The sequence below is a fragment of the Vigna unguiculata genome, chromosome 1 (genome assembly GCF_037176805.1).
Source record: "Vigna unguiculata cultivar grain cowpea cultivar isolate G323 ecotype 2 chromosome 1, ASM3717680v1, whole genome shotgun sequence".
Lineage (NCBI taxonomy): Eukaryota > Viridiplantae > Streptophyta > Magnoliopsida > Fabales > Fabaceae > Vigna > Vigna unguiculata.
Genome location: NC_140792.1, coordinates 13,615,395 through 13,635,623, shown reverse-complemented (window position 1 = coordinate 13,635,623; position 20,229 = coordinate 13,615,395).

Sequence of the window (20,229 nt, the reverse complement as noted above, 5' to 3'; positions counted from 1 at the left end):
TTCGTTGGGAGACGACTTTGGGTTACTTTACCCTTACTATTTTGTTGACTACTTTCTTAACAATACTGAAGTTGTTATAGATAAGTAGTATTAATTTGAACGCGTCAACGACAGCGTTATCAAATTTGGCGCCGTTGCCGGGGAACACGGTTAGAATTTTTATCATTTTAGTTCTTATTTTTATTTTTATTCTTTTGATTTTATTTTTATTTTTTTTATCACTAACATTTTCTTTTCTCAATTTTTGTTCTAAGATTTTTTTAATTTTCTTTAGTTATTTTATTTTATTTTATTTAGTTATTTTTTTAAGCGTAATTTTTGTTTGAGGAATTTTGTTGGGAAATTTGTGAAACTAGTTGGGAAAAACTTTGGCTAAGGAAAGACAAGGTACTTAAGTTGTCCATTGAGACGCACCTCTCTTTCCTGGAAGTCTACTCAACAAGCTTTCAACTTATTTCTTTTCAGAAAACCTCTTTCAAAAATGCAAAATAGTTTTTCATATGAAAATAATCAACAGTGTGATTTTCAAGTGAATTATGATTACTATCCACAGCAACCACGTGATTCATATGATTATCAGCAACAAATTGTCACACCTACTTCTACACCTGATACAAGTGGGTTAACTTTACGACAATTTAATGATCTATATCCTAGATCATCTTTTTTGGGATATGAGCAACAACCATATTCTGAGTGTCCACCTCAGCAACCATATGTTCCAAATAGTGTTCAGCAACAATATGTACCACCACAGCAAGTTGAAGCAATCAATGAACCATCCTACAGGGAAGTTATGATATTAATGGGTGAAGTTATAGAGAAATTAGAGTCCATGGATGAAAGGTTGCGAGTTGATCAACGATGTAGAAATATTGAGCAAGAGTGGTACGAAAATAAGCAAATATTGTCTGATATGTTGAGGGATGCAAGTAAGAACAACTTCATAGAATTACTTGTAACTGTTAATACTACCCCTCAACCCCATCAAAGATTTCCTGAAAATCCAGATTTTAACAAACTTCGTCATGAAATCAAAGATGTGCTTCTGAAGTTGGCCATCAGAGCTGAACAAATGTCTGAAGATTTGAGTCAGCTAATGAATGATGCAGTGACAAAGGTCACTTTGGAAGATATGATGAAAATGATGACTGAAATGATGAAGATGAATCAGACAGATCAGAAAGAGATGATGAATGCCGCCACACAAAGCTTGCAGAGTCAATCTGAAAAACCAATAGCGGAATCACATCACATTGATATATATACTGATGGATATAATGATGCTCATAGTAATATGTCTACTGATGGACATATCAATTTTGCTAAAGATGTTGCTGATGAAGAAATTAAAGATTCTCCCATAAACATATCTACTGATGGATATGTTGACGATGCTCCATGTGAATATAAAGTTGTACCTGTTGATGATGTTATGAGTACAAATGATCATTTTCAAGAGCAAAGTTGTGAGAACAATACAATGGAGGAACCAAGTGCAGTTGAAGAGCCAACAATATTCGAAGATGCAGCTGAAGCATCTACTATTGCAACTGACTTGGTTAATAATGAAGCAGCAAATTCAACTACTTCAAGTGCAGATTTTTGCTAACAAGGTGAGATTATGAGGATTACTGATGATCCTGTTAACAATCTGAATGCACTTGATGATGCTCAAGTTGAGTTGAAGCCACACACTCCACACATCAAGTTTGTTGATGTGAATGATGCAAATAAGTTTTCAGTGGTTATCTTTGTTGACATGGCTGCAGAAAAAGAAGAAAGGTTGCTACAACAGGTAAAAAGCTTAGATTCAAATTCTTTTGAAATCATTGTTGATAGAAAAGTTAATTTGCATGCATGTTTGTTTTTTGTTTCTGTTTTTAATTTTAAAAATATTAAAAAATTTTCAAAAATATGTGTTTTTGTTTTCTTTAATAAAATTGTACAAGCTGACTTGTACTTTATAAAATTAAAGAAAATAAATTTTGACATATGGCCAGATTGAGCCAATAGTCACAAATTTTTTCGTTTCCTCCCCAAAATAAGTCCATCAAGGACATTTTTTTTGAAATAAGTGTGGGGGAGACAAACTGTAGGTAGGATTTTTTTTTTTTTTTTTTTTTGTTTTCATTTAAAAAGAAAAAAAAAATTGTGATTTCTTTTTGAGAAAATTGTGAAAGTATTAACTTTTTACTAAGTGAAACTTTTAAACAATATGTCTCATAAGAAATCCACCAAAAATATTTCCCTGCTTTCAATAAAACATATTGACATTGGATTTTGGGATTTGATTCAATAATTGGGATGATCATAATTCTAGAAAAATAAAAGTCATGTTGGTATGAGTGGACTATTTCTATGATTTGCTAATTGAGTTGATTTGAGAATTTCTTGATTAAATCTTTTGTGAAAGAATTTGACCTTGTGAGTCTTGAGCCTTAATGTAAAGGATGAACTGCCATATGTCATTCTTATTTTTTTCTTGAGTGACTTGCTCATGTTTGTTTATACTCAAATGTTTAGCTTGAGTCTTTTGTTTTGCATCTTAGGTGAATATGCATGATTTGATATGACTGAGGCATTTCTTGTTTTTAGCTACTTGGCCAAATAAGCCCACCTTGATATTAATCCATTGGTAGCCCTTTGAGCTTTAAACCTCTTTTTCTTGTTTTAAGCCTATTGCATAACCTTGAAAAGAAAAAGACCATATTCTACCTTAGGAAGAAAGAAGGAGCTAATGGATTATGTTCAGGAATGGTTGAGGAATAAAGTGTGTGGGTGAGTACCTCACCCACAAATTAATAAAAATGGCAAAAGGAAAAATTGTTGATGAAAAAGTGTTGAAATAATTGCTTTCTAAAAAAAAGAGAGAGCAACAAAGCAATAAACGGAAAAGAGTTGTTTTTGAAATTATGCTCCATTATTCTTTCTATATTTTAATTTCAAAAACCCAAAAATCTTAAAATTTTTCCTACCTTTGCCTTAGCCCCATTATAACCTGTGAAAAGTCCTCATGATCTTTGAATGCATATTTTCTGAAAGTTTGTGAATATTAGAGTCTTGTTAAGTATTATGAGAGTTTACTTACATGAGTATTTTGAGTGAAAACACAAGCCAAAACACTTGAGAGAATTTTGGTGAGAAAATACACATTTAACTTGAGTGCTTTCTTTCATAATTGATTGTCTTGTGAATTCAAAAGATTAACTCATGTGTGAAAATATAATCTTTTTGTTTGTTTATGCATGGTAACTTGATTTCTAGAATATTGATCTGTCTCAAGTAAGGTTCATTCCTTTGATCCAGTGTTGATGTGAAATAAAATACCTCAGAACAAGTTTTGAAATTGTTTGATTTTGCCCAGGAGTGCAAAAGGATAAGTGTGTGGGTATGATGAGTACGTATTTTTGCCCTCATTTAATGTTTAATTCTGGGTATTTAATTGAATTTGTGTGCCTAAAGAGTGATTTAATTGATAATTTTGATAATTAGGTTGTTTGAGCTTGTGAGATAAAAATGTCTTAAAAAGTGATTTTTAGCTGCATAAATTATTTTTGGATATTTTAACGTTTGTTGATGCAGCTGAAGTTAAGTTTTAAGCTCATTTAGAGGTGTGGAAATAAATTGATTAAAGCTTCATGAAACCTTAAAGATAAATCAAAGAATAAGAAATTATCAAAAGCACAAAAATTCAGGCCAAGCATTACATGAAGACGGCAAGAAAAGCTTGAAAAAGTGAAGAAGTTTGGCTAAACCAAGAAGAGAGGAAAGAAAAATTGGACCTTGCGGTTTTCTTTATCTTTATGATAGAAGATAATTTGGTAAAATATATCTTTAGATATTTTATTTGATATTTTTAAATAATTATCTTATTTAATTATATCATAAAATATTAAAAGATAATAACTACCAAATCTTTTTAAATATGACAAGATCTTCTTGAATCTTTTTAGTTCCACAACAAACAAATATATCTTGAAGATATTGGATTATTTAGAAGATAATTTAAGGAGATTGCAAAGGGTTGATTTGGAAAATTAATACAAATATTAATTGGTGATAATTTATCATATATCTTTAAGTAATTAATTAATTTAATTATATTAGATATTGATATTATCAACCAATTATATTTGTCAAATAGTCTATATCTCTCCAAGTATTTTTAAATATTTATATTTATCTTTATTTCAAAAGATATTTGAGAGATTTTAGCAACAGAAAAGCCCAGTCCAATTCCTATATAAAGAGACCAAAGGAGAAGTAGAAAACAGGCTCGGCACTTTGGAATTTAGGAACCCTTAGGGGGACCTAATTTCTTTTCCTTTCTCTCTCTTTTCTTCTCTCTATTCTTCTTTTGTATTTCATGGATTGCTAAACTTCTTGGGTTGATTCCATTGTAATTTCATTATGGATTTTGAGGTTAGAATGAATTAATTTCTTTGTTCTTTTTATTATTGTTGAGGTTTTAATTTATCTATGTCTTTTATCTTTGAATCACATAAAAAGTAATGATTTTAAATCTATATGCATATTGATCATATGAGTCAAGGGTTTTTAAATTTAATTGAGACTTTACTTTGATTTTATTTAGAAACTTTCATGTGATTAAATGAGTTTTTACCAATAATTGAGACTTTACTTTGGTTAAAGGTATTTACTCTAATGAAAATTAATCGAGACTTTACTTTGATTAATTAAGCTTTTTATTTGGTGAGGAGATAAAAGAATAGACATGATTAGGCATAGTAAAATTTGATTGAGACTATACTTTGATTGAATTTACTATGGATAATCTAAAAGTTCTCACTTTTAATTGAGATTGTACTTTGGTTAAAAGTGAGAACGCCAACAAATTAATTGAGACTTTACATTGATTAGTTTGCAAATCTACAACAATAATTAATTGAGCAATAATCTTTAGATAACCGATGATGAATCTATTTTGAAAAAGCAATGGAATCAATCTATTTTCTTTTCTATTGTTTTTATTTCTTTTTATCTTTTAAATTTTATTTCTATCTTTGTTTATCTGAATCCCCTATATTTTTTATTTTGTTTGACTAACCGCTTTGTATAGTTTTATAAGAACTAATTTGTTAAAAATCAATTCTGTGTTCGTTGGGAGACGACTTTGGGTTACTTTACCCTTACTATTTTGTTGACTACTTTCTTAACAATACTGAAGTTGTTATAGATAAGAAGTATTAATTTGAACGCGTCAACGACAGCGTTATCAAATTAATTAAAACAAGATTACCAAATTGTCCTTTATTTTAAAAATAATTAAAAATTATCATTTTACAAGTTTAATTTGTCATAGAAAAAATATTAAAATGTATAAATGAAAGTAACATATTTTTATAAAAAAATATTTATAAAATAACGTAATAAAAAATTTTATAATTGATATTTACTTTTTAAACCTTATTTTAGAACAATTTTCAAATTTTTGTTATTAATTATTTTTGTAAAAATAATTTTAAAAGCCATATTTTTACATCATTTTCATAATTAAGTTGAAAAATAAATTCCGGACATAATTGTAATCTTGATATCACCCTCAGACCATTGCAAAACATAGATAATTGAAAAATAGAGGAATTTCCCTCTTCCTTCAGCTCCCTATCCCTCAACGTTGATTCGAGGGAGAGGGGCAGGATGAATTCAAGTGGATTAGAGTTTGAAGGTTGTGTTGTTCACTTTAAGTGGATTAAAGGTGAAAGAGGGTGGATTTAGAGTAATGTTTGTTAAAATTTGTGAGTGATTTGATGGATGTGATAGATTAAAAATTATATTTAAATCAAGAAAGAACAAGATTACCAAATTGTCCTTTATTTTAAAATGATTAAAAATTATCATTGTATAAGTTTGATTTGTTTTAGAAAAAAAAATATTAATACGTATGAATGAAAATAAAGTATTTTTAAAAAAATATTTATAAAATAATGTAATAAAAATATTTATAATTAATAATTACTTTATAAACCTTATTTTAGTACAATTTTCAAATTTTTGTTATTAATAACTTTTGTAAAAATAATTTTAAAAGCCATATTTTTACATCATTTTCATAATTAAGCTGAAAAATAAATTGCGAATATAATTGTAATCTTGATATCACCCTCAAACAAAGACATAACATAGATGATTTAAAAATAGAAGAATTTCCCTCTTCCTTCGCCCTCTTTCTCCCTCAATGTTGATTGGAGGGAGAGAATGACATAAAGTAGATTCCAATGAAGTTTGTGTTGTTCACTTTAAGTGAATTAAAGGTGAAAGTGGGTGAATTCGGAGTAAATTTTGTTAAAGTTTGTGAGTGATTTGATAGATGTGATAGATTAGAAATTTTGTTTAAATCAAGGAAAAACAAGATTACCAAATTGTCCTTTATTTTAAAAATAATTAAAAATTATCATTTTACAAGTTTAATTTGTCGTAGAAAAAATATTAAAATGTATAAATGAAAGTAACATATTTTTATAAAAAAATATTTATAAAATAACGTAATAAAAAATTTTATAATTGATATTTACTTTTTAAACCTTATTTTAGAACAATTTTCAAATTTTCGTTATTAATTATTTTTGTAAAAATAATTTTAAAAGCCATATTTTTACATCATTTTCATAATTAAGTTGAAAAATAAATTCCGGACATAATTGTAATCTTGATATCACCCTCAGACCATTGCAAAACATAGATAATTGAAAAATAGAGGAATTTCCCTCTTCCTTCAGCTCCCTATCCCTCAACGTTGATTCGAGGGAGAGGGGCAGGATGAATTCAAGTGGATTAGAGTTTGAAGGTTGTGTTGTTCACTTTAAGTGGATTAAAGGTGAAAGAGGGTGGATTTAGAGTAATGTTTGTTAAAATTTGTGAGTGATTTGATGGATGTGATAGATTAAAAATTATATTTAAATCAAGAAAGAACAAGATTACCAAATTGTCCTTTATTTTAAAATGATTAAAAATTATCATTGTATAAGTTTGATTTGTTTTAGAAAAAAAATATTAATACGTATGAATGAAAATAAAGTATTTTTAAAAAAATATTTATAAAATAATGTAATAAAAATATTTATAATTAATAATTACTTTATAAACCTTATTTTAGTACAATTTTCAAATTTTTGTTATTAATAACTTTTGTAAAAATAATTTTAAAAGCCATATTTTTACATCATTTTCATAATTAAGCTGAAAAATAAATTGCGGATATAATTGTAATCTTGATATCACCCTCAAACAAAGACATCACATAGATGATTTAAAAATAGAAGAATTTCCCTCTTCCTTCGCCCTCTTTCTCCCTCAATGTTGATTGGAGGGAGAGAATGACATAAAGTAGATTCCAATGAAGTTTGTGTTGTTCACTTTAAGTGAATTAAAGGTGAAAGTGGGTGAATTCGGAGTAAATTTTGTTAAAGTTTGTGAGTGATTTGATAGATGTGATAGATTAGAAATTTTGTTTAAATCAAGGAAAAACAAGATTACCAAATTGTCCTTTATTTTAAAAATAATTAAAAATTATCATTTTACAAGTTTAATTTGTCGTAGAAAAAATATTAAAATGTATAAATGAAAGTAACATATTTTTATAAAAAAATATTTATAAAATAACGTAATAAAAAATTTTATAATTGATATTTACTTTTTAAACCTTATTTTAGAACAATTTTCAAATTTTCGTTATTAATTATTTTTGTAAAAATAATTTTAAAAGCCATATTTTTACATCATTTTCATAATTAAGTTGAAAAATAAATTCCGGACATAATTGTAATCTTGATATCACCCTCAGACCATTGCAAAACATAGATAATTGAAAAATAGAGGAATTTCCCTCTTCCTTCAGCTCCCTATCCCTCAACGTTGATTCGAGGGAGAGGGGCAGGATGAATTCAAGTGGATTAGAGTTTGAAGGTTGTGTTGTTCACTTTAAGTGGATTAAAGGTGAAAGAGGGTGGATTTAGAGTAATGTTTGTTAAAATTTGTGAGTGATTTGATGGATGTGATAGATTAAAAATTATATTTAAATCAAGAAAGAACAAGATTACCAAATTGTCCTTTATTTTAAAATGATTAAAAATTATCATTGTATAAGTTTGATTTGTTTTAGAAAAAAAATATTAATACGTATGAATGAAAATAAAGTATTTTTAAAAAAATATTTATAAAATAATGTAATAAAAATATTTATAATTAATAATTACTTTATAAACCTTATTTTAGTACAATTTTCAAATTTTTGTTATTAATAACTTTTGTAAAAATAATTTTAAAAGCCATATTTTTACATCATTTTCATAATTAAGCTGAAAAATAAATTGCGGATATAATTGTAATCTTGATATCACCCTCAAACAAAGACATCACATAGATGATTTAAAAATAGAAGAATTTCCCTCTTTCTTCGCCCTCTTTCTCCCTCAATGTTGATTGGAGGGAGAGAATGACATAAAGTAGATTCCAATGAAGTTTGTGTTGTTCACTTTAAGTGAATTAAAGGTGAAAGTGGGTGAATTCGGAGTAAATTTTGTTAAAGTTTGTGAGTGATTTGATAGATGTGATAGATTAGAAATTTTGTTTAAATCAAGGAAAAACAAGATTACCAAATTGTCCTTTATTTTAAAAATAATTAAAAATTATCATTTTACAAGTTTAATTTGTCGTAGAAAAAATATTAAAATGTATAAATGAAAGTAACATATTTTTATAAAAAAATATTTATAAAATAACGTAATAAAAAATTTTATAATTGATATTTACTTTTTAAACCTTATTTTAGAACAATTTTCAAATTTTCGTTATTAATTATTTTTGTAAAAATAATTTTAAAAGCCATATTTTTACATCATTTTCATAATTAAGTTGAAAAATAAATTCCGGACATAATTGTAATCTTGATATCACCCTCAGACCATTGCAAAACATAGATAATTGAAAAATAGAGGAATTTCCCTCTTCCTTCAGCTCCCTATCCCTCAACGTTGATTCGAGGGAGAGGGGCAGGATGAATTCAAGTGGATTAGAGTTTGAAGGTTGTGTTGTTCACTTTAAGTGGATTAAAGGTGAAAGAGGGTGGATTTAGAGTAATGTTTGTTAAAATTTGTGAGTGATTTGATGGATGTGATAGATTAAAAATTATATTTAAATCAAGAAAGAACAAGATTACCAAATTGTCCTTTATTTTAAAATGATTAAAAATTATCATTGTATAAGTTTGATTTGTTTTAGAAAAAAAATATTAATACGTATGAATGAAAATAAAGTATTTTTAAAAAAATATTTATAAAATAATGTAATAAAAATATTTATAATTAATAATTACTTTATAAACCTTATTTTAGTACAATTTTCAAATTTTTGTTATTAATAACTTTTGTAAAAATAATTTTAAAAGCCATATTTTTACATCATTTTCATAATTAAGCTGAAAAATAAATTGCGGATATAATTGTAATCTTGATATCACCCTCAAACAAAGACATAACATAGATGATTTAAAAATAGAAGAATTTCCCTCTTCCTTCGCCCTATTTCTCCCTCAATGTTGATTGGAGGGAGAGAATGACATAAAGTAGATTCCAATGAAGTTTGTGTTGTTCACTTTAAGTGAATTAAAGGTGAAAGTGGGTGAATTTAGAGTAAATTTTGTTAAAGTTTGTGAGTGATTTGATAGATGTGATAGATTAGAAATTTTGTTTAAATCAAGGAAAAACAAGATTACCAAATTGTCCTTTATTTTAAAAATAATTAAAAATTATCATTTTACAAGTTTAATTTGTCGTAGAAAAAATATTAAAATGTATAAATGAAAGTAACATATTTTTATAAAAAAATATTTATAAAATAACGTAATAAAAAATTTTATAATTGATATTTACTTTTTAAACCTTATTTTAGAACAATTTTCAAATTTTCGTTATTAATTATTTTTGTAAAAATAATTTTAAAAGCCATATTTTTACATCATTTTCATAATTAAGTTGAAAAATAAATTCCGGACATAATTGTAATCTTGATATCACCCTCAGACCATTGCAAAACATAGATAATTGAAAAATAGAGGAATTTCCCTCTTCCTTCAGCTCCCTATCCCTCAACGTTGATTCGAGGAAGAGGGGCAGGATGAATTCAAGTGGATTAGAGTTTGAAGGTTGTGTTGTTCACTTTAAGTGGATTAAAGGTGAAAGAGGGTGGATTTAGAGTAATGTTTGTTAAAATTTGTGAGTGATTTGATGGATGTGATAGATTAAAAATTATATTTAAATCAAGAAAGAACAAGATTACCAAATTGTCCTTTATTTTAAAATGATTAAAAATTATCATTGTATAAGTTTGATTTGTTTTAGAAAAAAAATATTAATACGTATGAATGAAAATAAAGTATTTTTAAAAAAATATTTATAAAATAATGTAATAAAAATATTTATAATTAATAATTACTTTATAAACCTTATTTTAGTACAATTTTCAAATTTTTGTTATTAATAACTTTTGTAAAAATATTTTAAAAGCCATATTTTTACATCATTTTCATAATTAAGCTGAAAAATAAATTGCGGATATAATTGTAATCTTGATATCACCCTCAAACAAAGACATAACATAGATGATTTAAAAATAGAAGAATTTCCCTCTTCCTTCGCCCTATTTCTCCCTCAATGTTTATTGGAGGGAGAGAATGACATAAAGTAGATTCCAATGAAGTTTGTGTTGTTCACTTTAAGTGAATTAAAGGTGAAAGTGGGTGAATTTAGAGTAAATTTTGTTAAAGTTTGTGAGTGATTTGATAGATGTGATAGATTAGAAATTTTGTTTAAATCAAGGAAAAACAAGATTACCAAATTGTCCTTTATTTTAAAAATAATTAAAAATTATCATTTTACAAGTTTAATTTGTCGTAGAAAAAATATTAAAATGTATAAATGAAAGTAACATATTTTTATAAAAAAATATTTATAAAATAACGTAATAAAAAATTTTATAATTGATATTTACTTTTTAAACCTTATTTTAGAACAATTTTCAAATTTTCGTTATTAATTATTTTTGTAAAAATAATTTTAAAAGCCATATTTTTACATCATTTTCATAATTAAGTTGAAAAATAAATTCCGGACATAATTGTAATCTTGATATCACCCTCAGACCATTGCAAAACATAGATAATTGAAAAATAGAGGAATTTCCCTCTTCCTTCAGCTCCCTATCCCTCAACGTTGATTCGAGGAAGAGGGGCAGGATGAATTCAAGTGGATTAGAGTTTGAAGGTTGTGTTGTTCACTTTAAGTGGATTAAAGGTGAAAGAGGGTGGATTTAGAGTAATGTTTGTTAAAATTTGTGAGTGATTTGATGGATGTGATAGATTAAAAATTATATTTAAATCAAGAAAGAACAAGATTACCAAATTGTCCTTTATTTTAAAATGATTAAAAATTATCATTGTATAAGTTTGATTTGTTTTAGAAAAAAAATATTAATACGTATGAATGAAAATAAAGTATTTTTAAAAAAATATTTATAAAATAATGTAATAAAAATATTTATAATTAATAATTACTTTATAAACCTTATTTTAGTACAATTTTCAAATTTTTGTTATTAATAACTTTTGTAAAAATAATTTTAAAAGCCATATTTTTACATCATTTTCATAATTAAGCTGAAAAATAAATTGCGGATATAATTGTAATCTTGATATCACCCTCAAACAAAGACATAACATAGATGATTTAAAAATAGAAGAATTTCCCTCTTCCTTCGCCCTCTTTCTCCCTCAATGTTGATTGGAGGGAGAGAATGACATAAAGTAGATTCCAATGAAGTTTGTGTTGTTCACTTTAAGTGAATTAAAGGTGAAAGTGGGTGAATTTAGAGTAAATTTTGTTAAAGTTTGTGAGTGATTTGATAGATGTGATAGATTAGAAATTTTGTTTAAATCAAGGAAAAACAAGATTACCAAATTGTCCTTTATTTTAAAAATAATTAAAAATTATCATTTTACAAGTTTAATTTGTCGTAGAAAAAATATTAAAATGTATAAATGAAAGTAACATACTTTTATAAAAAAATATTTATAAAATAACGTAATAAAAAATTTTATAATTGATATTTACTTTTTAAACCTTATTTTAGAACAATTTTCAAATTTTCGTTATTAATTATTTTTGTAAAAATAATTTTAAAAGCCATATTTTTACATCATTTTCATAATTAAGTTGAAAAATAAATTCCGGACATAATTGTAATCTTGATATCACCCTCAGACCATTGCAAAACATAGATAATTGAAAAATAGAGGAATTTCCCTCTTCCTTCAGCTCCCTATCCCTCAACGTTGATTCGAGGAAGAGGGGCAGGATGAATTCAAGTGGATTAGAGTTTGAAGGTTGTGTTGTTCACTTTAAGTGGATTAAAGGTGAAAGAGGGTGGATTTAGAGTAATGTTTGTTAAAATTTGTGAGTGATTTGATGGATGTGATAGATTAAAAATTATATTTAAATCAAGAAAGAACAAGATTACCAAATTGTCCTTTATTTTAAAATGATTAAAAATTATCATTGTATAAGTTTGATTTGTTTTAGAAAAAAAATATTAATACGTATGAATGAAAATAAAGTATTTTTAAAAAAATATTTATAAAATAATGTAATAAAAATATTTATAATTAATAATTACTTTATAAACCTTATTTTAGTACAATTTTCAAATTTTTGTTATTAATAACTTTTGTAAAAATAATTTTAAAAGCCATATTTTTACATCATTTTCATAATTAAGCTGAAAAATAAATTGCGGATATAATTGTAATCTTGATATCACCCTCAAACAAAGACATAACATAGATGATTTAAAAATAGAAGAATTTCCCTCTTCCTTCGCCCTCTTTCTCCCTCAATGTTGATTGGAGGGAGAGAATGACATAAAGTAGATTCCAATGAAGTTTGTGTTGTTCACTTTAAGTGAATTAAAGGTGAAAGTGGGTGAATTTAGAGTAAATTTTGTTAAAGTTTGTGAGTGATTTGATAGATGTGATAGATTAGAAATTTTGTTTAAATCAAGGAAAAACAAGATTACCAAATTGTCCTTTATTTTAAAAATAATTAAAAATTATCATTTTACAAGTTTAATTTGTCGTAGAAAAAATATTAAAATGTATAAATGAAAGTAACATATTTTTATAAAAAAATATTTATAAAATAACGTAATAAAAAATTTTATAATTGATATTTACTTTTTAAACCTTATTTTAGAACAATTTTCAAATTTTCGTTATTAATTATTTTTGTAAAAATAATTTTAAAAGCCATATTTTTACATCATTTTCATAATTAAGTTGAAAAATAAATTCCGGACATAATTGTAATCTTGATATCACCCTCAGACCATTGCAAAACATAGATAATTGAAAAATAGAGGAATTTCCCTCTTCCTTCAGCTCCCTATCCCTCAACGTTGATTCGAGGGAGAGGGGCAGGATGAATTCAAGTGGATTAGAGTTTGAAGGTTGTGTTGTTCACTTTAAGTGGATTAAAGGTGAAAGAGGGTGGATTTAGAGTAATGTTTGTTAAAATTTGTGAGTGATTTGATGGATGTGATAGATTAAAAATTATATTTAAATCAAGAAAGAACAAGATTACCAAATTGTCCTTTATTTTAAAATGATTAAAAATTATCATTGTATAAGTTTGATTTGTTTTAGAAAAAAAATATTAATACGTATGAATGAAAATAAAGTATTTTTAAAAAAATATTTATAAAATAATGTAATAAAAATATTTATAATTAATAATTACTTTATAAACCTTATTTTAGTACAATTTTCAAATTTTTTTTATTAATAACTTTTGTAAAAATAATTTTAAAAGCCATATTTTTACATCATTTTCATAATTAAGCTGAAAAATAAATTGCGGATATAATTGTAATCTTGATATCACCCTCAAACAAAGACATAACATAGATGATTTAAAAATAGAAGAATTTCCCTCTTCCTTCGCCCTCTTTCTCCCTCAATGTTGATTGGAGGGAGAAAATGACATAAAGTAGATTCCAATGAAGTTTGTGTTGTTCACTTTAAGTGAATTAAAGGTGAAAGTGGGTGAATTCGGAGTAAATTTTGTTAAAGTTTGTGAGTGATTTGATAGATGTGATAGATTAGAAATTTTGTTTAAATCAAGGAAAAACAAGATTACCAAATTGTCCTTTATTTTAAAAATAATTAAAAATTATCATTTTACAAGTTTAATTTGTCGTAGAAAAAATATTAAAATGTATAAATGAAAGTAACATATTTTTATAAAAAAATATTTATAAAATAACGTAATAAAAAATTTTATAATTGATATTTACTTTTTAAACCTTATTTTAGAACAATTTTCAAATTTTCGTTATTAATTATTTTTGTAAAAATAATTTTAAAAGCCATATTTTTACATCATTTTCATAATTAAGTTGAAAAATAAATTCCGGACATAATTGTAATCTTGATATCACCCTCAGACCATTGCAAAACATAGATAATTGAAAAATAGAGGAATTTCCCTCTTCCTTCAGCTCCCTATCCCTCAACGTTGATTCGAGGGAGAGGGGCAGGATGAATTCAAGTGGATTAGAGTTTGAAGGTTGTGTTGTTCACTTTAAGTGGATTAAAGGTGAAAGAGGGTGGATTTAGAGTAATGTTTGTTAAAATTTGTGAGTGATTTGATGGATGTGATAGATTAAAAATTATATTTAAATCAAGAAAGAACAAGATTACCAAATTGTCCTTTATTTTAAAATGATTAAAAATTATCATTGTATAAGTTTGATTTGTTTTAGAAAAAAAATATTAATACGTATGAATGAAAATAAAGTATTTTTAAAAAAATATTTATAAAATAATGTAATAAAAATATTTATAATTAATAATTACTTTATAAACCTTATTTTAGTACAATTTTCAAATTTTTGTTATTAATAACTTTTGTAAAAATAATTTTAAAAGCCATATTTTTACATCATTTTCATAATTAAGCTGAAAAATAAATTGCGGATATAATTGTAATCTTGATATCACCCTCAAACAAAGACATAACATAGATGATTTAAAAATAGAAGAATTTCCCTCTTCCTTCGCCCTCTTTCTCCCTCAATGTTGATTGGAGGGAGAGAATGACATAAAGTAGATTCCAATGAAGTTTGTGTTGTTCACTTTAAGTGAATTAAAGGTGAAAAGTGGGTGATTTTAGAGTAAATTTTGTTAAAGTTTGTGAGTGATTTGATAGATGTGATAGATTAGAAATTTTGTTTAAATCAAGGAAAAACAAGATTACCAAATTGTCCTTTATTTTAAAAATAATTAAAAATTATCATTTTACAAGTTTAATTTGTCGTAGAAAAAATATTAAAATGTATAAATGAAAGTAACATATTTTTATAAAAAAATATTTATAAAATAATGTAATAAAAAATTTTATAATTGATATTTACTTTTTAAACCTTATTTTAGAACAATTTTCAAATTTTCGTTATTAATTATTTTTGTAAAAATAATTTTAAAAGCCATATTTTTACATCATTTTCATAATTAAGTTGAAAAATAAATTCCGGACATAATTGTAATATTGATATCACCCTCAGACCATTGCAAAACATAGATAATTGAAAAATAGAGGAATTTCCCTCTTCCTTCAGCTCCCTATCCCTCAACGTTGATTCGAGGGAGAGGGGCAGGATGAATTCAAGTGGATTAGAGTTTGAAGGTTGTGTTGTTCACTTTAAGTGGATTAAAGGTGAAAGAGGGTGGATTTAGAGTAATGTTTGTTAAAATTTGTGAGTGATTTGATGGATGTGATAGATTAAAAATTATATTTAAATCAAGAAAGAACAAGATTACCAAATTGTCCTTTATTTTAAAATGATTAAAAATTATCATTGTATAAGTTTGATTTGTTTTAGAAAAAAAATATTAATACGTATGAATGAAAATAAAGTATTTTTAAAAAAATATTTATAAAATAATGTAATAAAAATATTTATAATTAATAATTACTTTATAAACCTTATTTTAGTACAATTTTCAAATTTTTGTTATTAATAACTTTTGTAAAAATAATTTTAAAAGCCATATTTTTACATCATTTTCATAATTAAGCTGAAAAATAAATTGCGGATATAATTGTAATCTTGATATCACCCTCAAACAAAGACATAACATAGATGATTTAAAAATAGAAGAATTTCCCTCTTCCTTCGCCCTATTTCTCCCTCAATGTTGATTGGAGGGAGAGAATGACATAAAGTAGATTCCAATGAAGTTTGTGTTGTTCACTTTAAGTGAATTAAAGGTGAAAGTGGGTGAATTTAGAGTAAATTTTGTTAAAGTTTGTGAGTGATTTGATAGATGTGATAGATTAGAAATTTTGTTTAAATCAAGGAAAAACAAGATTACCAAATTGTCCTTTATTTTAAAAATAATTAAAAATTATCATTTTACAAGTTTAATTTGTCGTAGAAAAAATATTAAAATGTATAAATGAAAGTAACATATTTTTATAAAAAAATATTTATAAAATAACGTAATAAAAAATTTTATAATTGATATTTACTTTTTAAACCTTATTTTAGAACAATTTTCAAATTTTCGTTATTAATTATTTTTGTAAAAATAATTTTAAAAGCCATATTTTTACATCATTTTCATAATTAAGTTGAAAAATAAATTCCGGACATAATTGTAATCTTGATATCACCCTCAGACCATTGCAAAACATAGATAATTGAAAAATAGAGGAATTTCCCTCTTCCTTCAGCTCCCTATCCCTCAACGTTGATTCGAGGAAGAGGGGCAGGATGAATTCAAGTGGATTAGAGTTTGAAGGTTGTGTTGTTCACTTTAAGTGGATTAAAGGTGAAAGAGGGTGGATTTAGAGTAATGTTTGTTAAAATTTGTGAGTGATTTGATGGATGTGATAGATTAAAAATTATATTTAAATCAAGAAAGAACAAGATTACCAAATTGTCCTTTATTTTAAAATGATTAAAAATTATCATTGTATAAGTTTGATTTGTTTTAGAAAAAAAATATTAATACGTATGAATGAAAATAAAGTATTTTTAAAAAAATATTTATAAAATAATGTAATAAAAATATTTATAATTAATAATTACTTTATAAACCTTATTTTAGTACAATTTTCAAATTTTTGTTATTAATAACTTTTGTAAAAATATTTTAAAAGCCATATTTTTACATCATTTTCATAATTAAGCTGAAAAATAAATTGCGGATATAATTGTAATCTTGATATCACCCTCAAACAAAGACATAACATAGATGATTTAAAAATAGAAGAATTTCCCTCTTCCTTCGCCCTATTTCTCCCTCAATGTTTATTGGAGGGAGAGAATGACATAAAGTAGATTCCAATGAAGTTTGTGTTGTTCACTTTAAGTGAATTAAAGGTGAAAGTGGGTGAATTTAGAGTAAATTTTGTTAAAGTTTGTGAGTGATTTGATAGATGTGATAGATTAGAAATTTTGTTTAAATCAAGGAAAAACAAGATTACCAAATTGTCCTTTATTTTAAAAATAATTAAAAATTATCATTTTACAAGTTTAATTTGTCGTAGAAAAAATATTAAAATGTATAAATGAAAGTAACATATTTTTATAAAAAAATATTTATAAAATAACGTAATAAAAAATTTTATAATTGATATTTACTTTTTAAACCTTATTTTAGAACAATTTTCAAATTTTCGTTATTAATTATTTTTGTAAAAATAATTTTAAAAGCCATATTTTTACATCATTTTCATAATTAAGTTGAAAAATAAATTCCGGACATAATTGTAATCTTGATATCACCCTCAGACCATTGCAAAACATAGATAATTGAAAAATAGAGGAATTTCCCTCTTCCTTCAGCTCCCTATCCCTCAACGTTGATTCGAGGAAGAGGGGCAGGATGAATTCAAGTGGATTAGAGTTTGAAGGTTGTGTTGTTCACTTTAAGTGGATTAAAGGTGAAAGAGGGTGGATTTAGAGTAATGTTTGTTAAAATTTGTGAGTGATTTGATGGATGTGATAGATTAAAAATTATATTTAAATCAAGAAAGAACAAGATTACCAAATTGTCCTTTATTTTAAAATGATTAAAAATTATCATTGTATAAGTTTGATTTGTTTTAGAAAAAAAATATTAATACGTATGAATGAAAATAAAGTATTTTTAAAAAAATATTTATAAAATAATGTAATAAAAATATTTATAATTAATAATTACTTTATAAACCTTATTTTAGTACAATTTTCAAATTTTTGTTATTAATAACTTTTGTAAAAATAATTTTAAAAGCCATATTTTTACATCATTTTCATAATTAAGCTGAAAAATAAATTGCGGATATAATTGTAATCTTGATATGACCCTCAAACAAAGACATAACATAGATGATTTAAAAATAGAAGAATTTCCCTCTTCCTTCGCCCTCTTTCTCCCTCAATGTTGATTGGAGGGAGAGAATGACATAAAGTAGATTCCAATGAAGTTTGTGTTGTTCACTTTAAGTGAATTAAAGGTGAAAGTGGGTGAATTTAGAGTAAATTTTGTTAAAGTTTGTGAGTGATTTGATAGATGTGATAGATTAGAAATTTTGTTTAAATCAAGGAAAAACAAGATTACCAAATTGTCCTTTATTTTAAAAATAATTAAAAATTATCATTTTACAAGTTTAATTTGTCGTAGAAAAAATATTAAAATGTATAAATGAAAGTAACATACTTTTATAAAAAAATATTTATAAAATAACGTAATAAAAAATTTTATAATTGATATTTACTTTTTAAACCTTATTTTAGAACAATTTTCAAATTTTCGTTATTAATTATTTTTGTAAAAATAATTTTAAAAGCCATATTTTTACATCATTTTCATAATTAAGTTGAAAAATAAATTCCGGACATAATTGTAATCTTGATATCACCCTCAGACCATTGCAAAACATAGATAATTGAAAAATAGAGGAATTTCCCTCTTCCTTCAGCTCCCTATCCCTCAACGTTGATTCGAGGAAGAGGGGCAGGATGAATTCAAGTGGATTAGAGTTTGAAGGTTGTGTTGTTCACTTTAAGTGGATTAAAGGTGAAAGAGGGTGGATTTAGAGTAATGTTTGTTAAAATTTGTGAGTGATTTGATGGATGTGATAGATTAAAAATTATATTTAAATCAAGAAAGAACAAGATTACCAAATTGTCCTTTATTTTAAAATGATTAAAAATTATCATTGTATAAGTTTGATTTGTTTTAGAAAAAAAATATTAATACGTATGAATGAAAATAAAGTATTTTTAAAAAAATATTTATAAAATAATGTAATAAAAATATTTATAATTAATAATTACTTTATAAACCTTATTTTAGTACAATTTTCAAATTTTTGTTATTAATAACTTTTGTAAAAATAATTTTAAAAGCCATATTTTTACATCATTTTCATAATTAAGCTGAAAAATAAATTGCGGATATAATTGTAATCTTGATATCACCCTCAAACAAAGACATAACATAGATGATTTAAAAATAGAAGAATTTCCCTCTTCCTTCGCCCTCTTTCTCCCTCAATGTTGATTGGAGGGAGAGAATGACATAAAGTAGATTCCAATGAAGTTTGTGTTGTTCACTTTAAGTGAATTAAAGGTGAAAGTGGGTGAATTTAGAGTAAATTTTGTTAAAGTTTGTGAGTGATTTGATAGATGTGATAGATTAGAAATTTTGTTTAAATCAAGGAAAAACAAGATTACCAAATTGTCCTTTATTTTAAAAATAATTAAAAATTATCATTTTACAAGTTTAATTTGTCGTAGAAAAAATATTAAAATGTATAAATGAAAGTAACATATTTTTATAAAAAAATATTTATAAAATAACGTAATAAAAAATTTTATAATTGATATTTACTTTTTAAACCTTATTTTAGAACAATTTTCAAATTTTCGTTATTAATTATTTTTGTAAAAATAATTTTAAAAGCCATATTTTTACATCATTTTCATAATTAAGTTGAAAAATAAATTCCGGACATAATTGTAATCTTGATATCACCCTCAGACCATTGCAAAACATAGATAATTGAAAAATAGAGGAATTTCCCTCTTCCTTCAGCTCCCTATCCCTCAACGTTGATTCGAGGAAGAGGGGCAGGATGAATTCAAGTGGATTAGAGTTTGAAGGTT